The following is a 7,768-nucleotide window of genomic DNA, read 5'->3' on the forward strand; positions in this document are numbered from 1 at the left end:
CCCCCCCCGCGCGTATCGCTGATGCAACTTCCTGTAACAAGCACTTTGTATAAAAAAAAAGTGGACTTCCTGCTATAAGGCACAGGTATTTATTCTGTAACCAATTTTAGAACACACACACGCACACACACACACACACACACAAATATTCAAATAAATGTGATCACTTAGTGCAACCGCCTCGCTCTGCTGCGCTCTGCCCGGTGTGGCTCCGCGGGGCTCCGGGTTCTGGGGAGGAGCAGCACTGAGTTGGGATGAGAGCCCCCGAGCCAGCCCAGAACCCAGCGTGCCCCTTAGGGCCGTGGGTTCCCTCTCTGGGTTCATCTCCCAGGGGGATGCTGGAGGGGTGACCCTCCCAGCCTGTGAGGATGTGAGTCAGGCGCAGGGCTGCGTCCTGCCCGCGGCCTCTGGAACAATCCCCATTGTGGCGGCACAGGGATGAGGATGGGGACGGCAGCTTTGCTGCCTGCGGCAGGAATGGGCATGGCACAACCCCAGCCCTGTGGGAAGGATGAGGAAATGATGTCGTGCGGGGCTGAGCTGCTCTTTCAGGGGAGTGAAGGCTGGTGGAGGGGAATGGAAGCCAGTGGGGCCAATCCCGGGGAAAACTGGGGCAACATAGGGGAATGGAAGCCAGCAGAGGGGAATGGAAGCCAATGGGGCTAATCCAGGGGAAAAAGAGTAGCAGCCTCTATTGGGGCAGTAGAGGGGAACGGAAGCCAGCACAGGGGAATGAAGGTCACTGAGGCCAATACAGGGGAAAATTAGGGCAGTAGAGAGAAATGGAGGCCCACAGAGGGGAATAGAGTCCAATAGAGGGAGATGGAGGCCAATGGGGCTAATCCAGGGGAAAACTGGGGTAATAGAAGGGAATGGAGGCCAATAGAGGGAAACGGAGGCCAGCAGAGGGGAATGGAGGTCAGTGGGGCCAACGGAGAGGAATGGAGAGGCCACTGCAGCTAATGGAGTGGAATGGAGGCCAAAGGGGCCTATCCAGGGAAAAATGGGGCTTTTTGGAGGCATTCAGGGATTTCTGCCGTTCTTTTCAGGATTGGGTTTCTCTGCATTTTTTTTTTTTACTCTCCCAGCTGTCCTCATCCTCCTCTGTGCAGCTGTGGGCATTAAGGCACCTGTTGCCTATAGACGGGGCTCTGGGACATGTCCCCACCTGTCCCCATGCCTCATTGGAGCCCCAAACACAGCGCTGAGCCTCAGTACAAACAAACCCCCTGCCTCTGACAAAACCCCAGCACTGGAACTGCTTGATGGTATATGGGGACATGGTGGCCTCGTGGTGGCAGCGGGACCAAGGGGGTAAGCCCAGTGCTGAGGGGTTCTGCTGATGAATGGCTCTATCTGAGGGGGAGAGGAGGAGGGGGTGAGTGGGGGCCATCCATAAACAGCTCAAGTTGTGAATGGAAGGAGATGGATTGGGAGCTGGGTGAAAACATGTGACATGGCAGAAAGAAAAATGAGCAGCTGGGCAGGTCCAAATTGGTGTCTGATGAAGGACATGGGGCTGGGTGGAAAAAGGATCATGGGGTCGGGGGAGGCTGATGGGAAACAGCTGGGGCCAGGCACACACATCTGGTGGAGTGGTGAGGGGAGAGGTGGCACCAACACTTGGGTTGTCCCCTGTCTGTTGGCACACCATTGGGTCAATGCTTCATTTGCAGCTCAGCCCCAGGAAGGGTGCAGCTGTGGGCTGTGGTAGCAGTGGGTCCCCATCCACGCTCCCTCCAGCTTTAAGGACATACCCCATTGGGGCTCCACTGTGTCAAATGGGTGCCCAGGTGGAGGACCCTCCTCCACCATTTGCGTATAACTAAATGACAATCAGCATAATGAGAGTGAATGCAAACCAAGCTCCCAGTTTGCCATTAACTCCTTTTTTTAACCTTGAAAAGGATTTCAGCACAACCATGCTCTGGCATCCATACTCCAGTGGGTTGGGGACCCCAGACCCAGCCCAGGTGCAGCACTCAATGCCTTCAGATGGAAACCCCTTATCCCCATGGAAGGACAGGCGCCACTGTGTCACGGTGTGGCTTCCAGGAGCCTTTTTGAGCTGAGGACCCCCCGAGACCCCCCATCGCCCCAGAACTCCCCTGAGAACATGGCCCCATGCTTAAACATGAGGAGTATATTTAGACGCCGTCAGTTTAAGTTTGCGCATCAAGCTTATAAATATGAAAGCCCATCTCGGAGAGATGTTTTAAGATACCTCATCAGCCCTTGGAAAATATGCAGGAATATTAATTAGCCAGATCTGGATATTATCTCATAATGAATAAATGAAGAGACGCGCTGTGGAAGATAAAGCTCTGTCGGCTCACTGGGTTTTCTAAGAGCAGTGCAGTTTGGGGGTCATTCCCCCTTCACCATGCCCACACCGGGGCCACGCAGTGCTCCTTCTGCCCTCAGAACCTTTTTTCTGTCCTCCCCCCACCCTGACACCTCCCCCACCCACCTCGTGCCCTCCATCCGGGCCAGGACAGGAACTTCCCAGTTGCTGTAGAAACAGGGATGAAGGATGCGCTTCCAATGGAAATGCCAAACAAATAATGGCTTTGTGGACTCCTGGCCAGGCGATCCTCCACACCGGGATGTGGCCACTGCAGGGCCCTTCTCTGGGGGGTGGCCAAGGGAGTCCACGGGGCTGTGGGAGGCTCCTGCTGGACTCCAAAGCCCACACTGAGGTGGAAGTGGTGGCCAGGTCCTGGGGAATGGGCTTTGAGGGACCCCGTTGCCTGAACGGTGCTCAGAGCATCGCTGCAATGAGATATGTGTGATACTCGGTGCCATGAGTCCCCATCTCCACATCAAGGAAGGTCAAAATAGGGCCCCGTCTCCAATGGAGTTGACCACAGGTACCTATCTCCACACCAAGGGATGTCACCATGCAGCCCAATCTCCACACCAAGGGAAGCCATCTTTGTTTGCAGATTTTGGGGCTGGCAGGTGGGAAGGGGCTGGGGGCCAAGCAAGTGACATCTGGGAGCTGGCTGGGATGGGGACACAGGTGTGGGGGCCTGCTGGGCACAAGGAGGGGGTAGCATAGGAGTTGTGATACGAGAGAATGACTGCTGGGGAGCGTCCTCTTGTCCCATCCCACGTCCCCGGTGTCTCCATGTCCCCAGCATCCCCTTGTCGCGTCTCTCATCCCCTGGATCCCCATGTCCCCAGCATCCCCTTGTCCTATCCCACATCCCCCATCCCATGTCTCCACATCCCCAATGTCCCCAGTGTGCCCTTGTCCCATCCCTTATCCCTGCATCCCGGATGTCCCCCTCTCCTGTCCCATGTCCCCATGTCCCCATGATGTCCCCATGGTCCCCAGTGTGGCGGCTGCCGGGGAGGTGCGTGGGTGCGGGGCGCTGCCGGCTGCCGGAGCTGCCATTGTTTGCCTTCAATCAAGATGTTTCAGGCAGAATCAAAAGCACCAACTGGGGAAATCATCATCACAAAAAATCTTGCGCCTGCAAAATAGGTCAAGTAAGACTCCAAAGAGAGAGAGCGTCTGATCTGCATTGCAAGGAAGAATAGCAACAGCTGTGATCTCCAGTATATATGGATGGGCTTGGGGGGGGATAAATATATATATCCATGCATATGTATAACCGCTTACAGCTGTTGGGCCGTATGTTCATTAGGGCCAACTGTTTTGGAGGCAGAGGGATCAACGCTAATCGGGAAAGGGAGTTTATCACCACATTCAGAGGCAAAAGTGTCAGGAGCAACTGCGGCCCCCTCGCCCCCCCGCACCAGCTGTGCTGCTCAATGCCCCATTCAGCAGCACAGGGCACCGCGGGGCAGCTCCCCCACGCGCAGCACCCCATGGGGTGCCGTCCCCATTGCAGTCTGGGTGCCCCGAGGCACACCCCAGAGCTGAGCTGTCCTGTAGCCCATCCTCGGGTCGGGCCCCAGCAGCTCCCCTATGGGGCCGTCCTGGCGCAGTGAGTCACATCGGTTGGAAAGAAGCGGAGCCGGAACTCGCTTCCCTCTCAAAACTCCCTCTGAACTCGGTCACGCTGAACCAAAACCAAACTGTTCTCTGCTTTGCTTTTTTCCCTGCTAAATTTCCTGCCAGATCAGCAGGGAGCAGGTTCCATGACACACACACTTTTTTTAACCTACAAAATGACTTTGGAGACAATATGCTGCCCTCGAAGCGCACCGTCCTCGCTTCCTCGCTGCTGTGATAGTTTTGGACGATCAAAAATCCGACGGAAGAAGTGTTCTTCCAAAATCTGACTGGTTCCAGCACGGGCAGCCGCCTCGTTCCTCTGGTGAGATGGAGGGAAAGGAGAGGAAGCAATACATGGACAGACGGATGGACAGACAGAGGGGTGGACAGATAGGCAGACTGATGGGTGGACAGACAGGTAGAGGGACAGATAGCTGGAACAGACAGACGGTCAGATGGATAGATGGATGGATGGCCTGACAGATGGACGGGCAGACAGACGGATGGATGGACAAACAGATGGACAGACAGACAGGCGGAGGACAGGCAGACATACGGACAGCTGCCGGGAAAATGAAGCCCGCGGAAGGGAAAGGATCACCTCGAGACACCATGTGTCTTTCTACTAAATTTTAATGATTTATTTTTTTTTGACAAAGACATCTAAAACATACACCGAGTACCAACATGAGCAGATATTGCAAATACCCCTTTTTGGTGGAATTCAGAAAGGGAACATAAAAGAAAGAGCTTGTGTGGGCCTGCCCACAGCAGGACCACGATGGCAGAGGCAGTGCAGGAGAGGCCTCACCGCACTGCAGTCAGCCAACGCCGTCTGCTGATCAGGTACAGTTCCCATGGAGAAAAACGCCTTTAGCACACGAGGGGCAGCACTGGGGTGTGGGGAACAATGCGAGGGCAAGGAGAGAAATTCTCCATCGGAGCCAACTGGGGAGATGGGGTTTGAGCACGAGTCCCCGCTGCAAACATCAGAGCCCCGTTTGCTGCCGTGCCCTTGGAGAATTTCACTTCTCCATCATCTTTCCCCTCCAGAGAACACCAATGGGCAGGAGAGGCGTCTTTAATCTATCACAAAGGTAAAACCAGATTTAATGATGTGAAAGTGAAGCACGACAGCCTCCCCCCAGGAAGGGAATTAACCCCTGCGACAGACTCCTCGTGCCTAGGCTGGGGTCGGCCGTCACTCGGAGTCTTAAATCAGGCTGCTGCCTGCCTGGCAGAGGGGCTCTCATTCAAGCGAAGGCATCGAGCTTGCAGTGAGCCTCGCTGGGTGGAATTTAATGGGCTGTGTTATGCGGGAGGTCAGGAGAGAGGAACATAATGGTCCCTTCTGGCTTTAAAAATCTATGAATCGATGCAATGTGCGGCAGAGCTCCACCCATACCAATGAGATGGTTTGCTTTGCTCGGATCTTACTTCAAAGAGGGCAAAGCAGAGTTGGAAGGACAAAGCCTCCTCAGGACATTAGCATGAAGCAAATGGGTCAGGAGGCAGAGGGGCAGCGTTTGTGTTCCCAGCTTCACAGGCGGTACTGAGCCGGGTGCTGCTGGGGGCAGAGTGGCAGGTGAGCAGAACCCCACATCCCTTTACATTTCTACCAGGTCAATACACAGAGCTTACAGTACAAAGAGCATTTATGGCCATTGCTGCAAGATGATTTACTTCAGTCGTTGTAACCCTCCACCTCCATCCTCCCAGGTAGACCACATTCATCTACCAGATGACGGGTGAAGCTCCGACTGGAGCAGGACCAAGCGACCAGGATGTGTGCAAACATAAGGAATGAGCCAGCAAACGCTTCTGGATCCTGAGTTCAGTAAGGCAATTTTTCCTTCCAAACTGGAGCGAGAGTAAATTTACAGCATTTTACACACACTTCCAAGTATAACTGATGGGAGCCTAAAGAAATAGCAGAGAGCAGGGCAGCACCTAGCTCTGCAGTCCTGCAGGTGAGGAGGGCTCTCTTCTGCCCCCAGGGCGGTTTTGCTTTGTTCTGGTGGGGCAGAGGAGAGGAGCCAAAGCACTTCACTCAGCACCCAGTGCATGGTGAATGCCAACCTAAAGCCTGGGACTGTTTCCCACAGCCCAAAGCGTGCCTTCCAGAAGGGGCTGCAATGCTTTACAGCACTTTCATCAGGCACATGTGTGGATATGGAGGAAAAGGGGACCTCTCATACACGTGCTGGGATACATTTCTCCTCCTTTGGCTCCAGAAACACGAAGGCTCAGCTTCCTGAGGCTCCCCTTAAGCTAACACAGTTGCTCTGTTTAAATGAACATCTCTCCTCACGACTCCTTGCTCAACGCACGCCAACTGGAAGCGTGTCACTTCTTTGTGTCATTAGCTATTGCCTAACAGCTCGCCGGAGCCTCCACTCCCCTCCCAGCCCTGCTTTTTGCAGCAGGCTGCATCGCTCCGTCTGCACGTCCCGCCTGGGCTGCAGACAGATGCACTCAGGGTGCTGACTCACAGACGCAGGCAGATTACACTTGGATTGCTGCAGCAGTTGCTGTCCCAGCTGTCCCTCTGCCCCCAGCCACAGCAATGACAGCTGAACTACGCGCAGCCCAACCCCTGAACCATCCCCACGTACGGGGGGACCTGGAAGCAGCCCCAGACAATTTCGATCTGCCGGGCTCTAACACGGAGGCGGCTTCACGCACGCTGCAGATGTTTCTGCCACGAGCTGGAGATGTCCAGGGGAAGGGACGAGCGAGGCGTGGAGCTCCAGGGGTGTCAGCTGGCCGCCTGGCTCCATGAGTCAGCTCGCTGGTGCGTGGTGAAGCCACATGCCGCAGGACACACAGCTCGCCCCGTGCCGCCCGCCTGCAAGAGGTGGAAGGGGTAAGGCGGTCCCCAGCCAGCCCTGGCCTTTCGCAGGCAGGCGGCAAACAAAGCTGGCAAGCAGGGCAGTGGGATTATTTTACCATCTGTGCATTAGAAACTGGCCCAGGAGTCACCAAGCTCGCTTCAACAGGACGTGGCTGCTTTGGCGCGCTAAGTGACTCCTGCCCGCTGTCAGCTGGGGATAGATTTGAATCACGGACAAGAAGGTGGAAAAAGCATTCGCTTTTCTATCTCAGCAACCGCATCCTTCTGCAGGAAAGGCAGTTCAGGGGAGAACAAACCCTAGCTATAAAGAGTGTTTCCCATCTGCCGCTGTGGGCTCCTCACCTCCACCCGACGAGCTGCAGCTGGCAGCGGGCTGGGGGTGCCTCCATGCAGGGCTGCTGAGGAGGGTGGGAGAATGGGTTTTGCACGCTGCAGAAAGGAAGCCTGGGACCTGGTATCTCATTCTAGAAAGTAATCACGGACTTAATTGCATTTTGCTGCGGAGTTGCCTTAACATCAAGGGAAAATCAACAGGGATTGTTCAACATCAAGACTAATCTCACATATGGAGCTTACTGAACACAGGAACCACGTTTTTGCTGGCTCAAGGTGAAACGCCGGGCTAAATTCTCCTTCAGCTGCGAGAAAAGCCCCAGGCACGCTCATCCTGCATTATTCCAATTGTAAAGAGCTTCAATTATACACACATAACCCTCTTCCTTCTACGGCGTCGTCGCAATGTAACAGTGTCTCGTTATGATCAAACTCCTCTTTTATGGCTATAGGAATATGCTGAAGTCTTCTACCCTCATTACACAAATGACTTCTTATCAGTTTTTTTTAAGAAACTACCCACAATTGGTAACAAAACCGCGTTTTATCTGTCACTGAGGAAAAGCTGTGACTGACACCTGAGCGTGTCCTCAGCAACTGCAAGCCTGCACGGA

Source organism: Meleagris gallopavo, chromosome 8 (genome assembly GCF_000146605.3).
Source record: "Meleagris gallopavo isolate NT-WF06-2002-E0010 breed Aviagen turkey brand Nicholas breeding stock chromosome 8, Turkey_5.1, whole genome shotgun sequence".
NCBI lineage: Eukaryota > Metazoa > Chordata > Aves > Galliformes > Phasianidae > Meleagris > Meleagris gallopavo.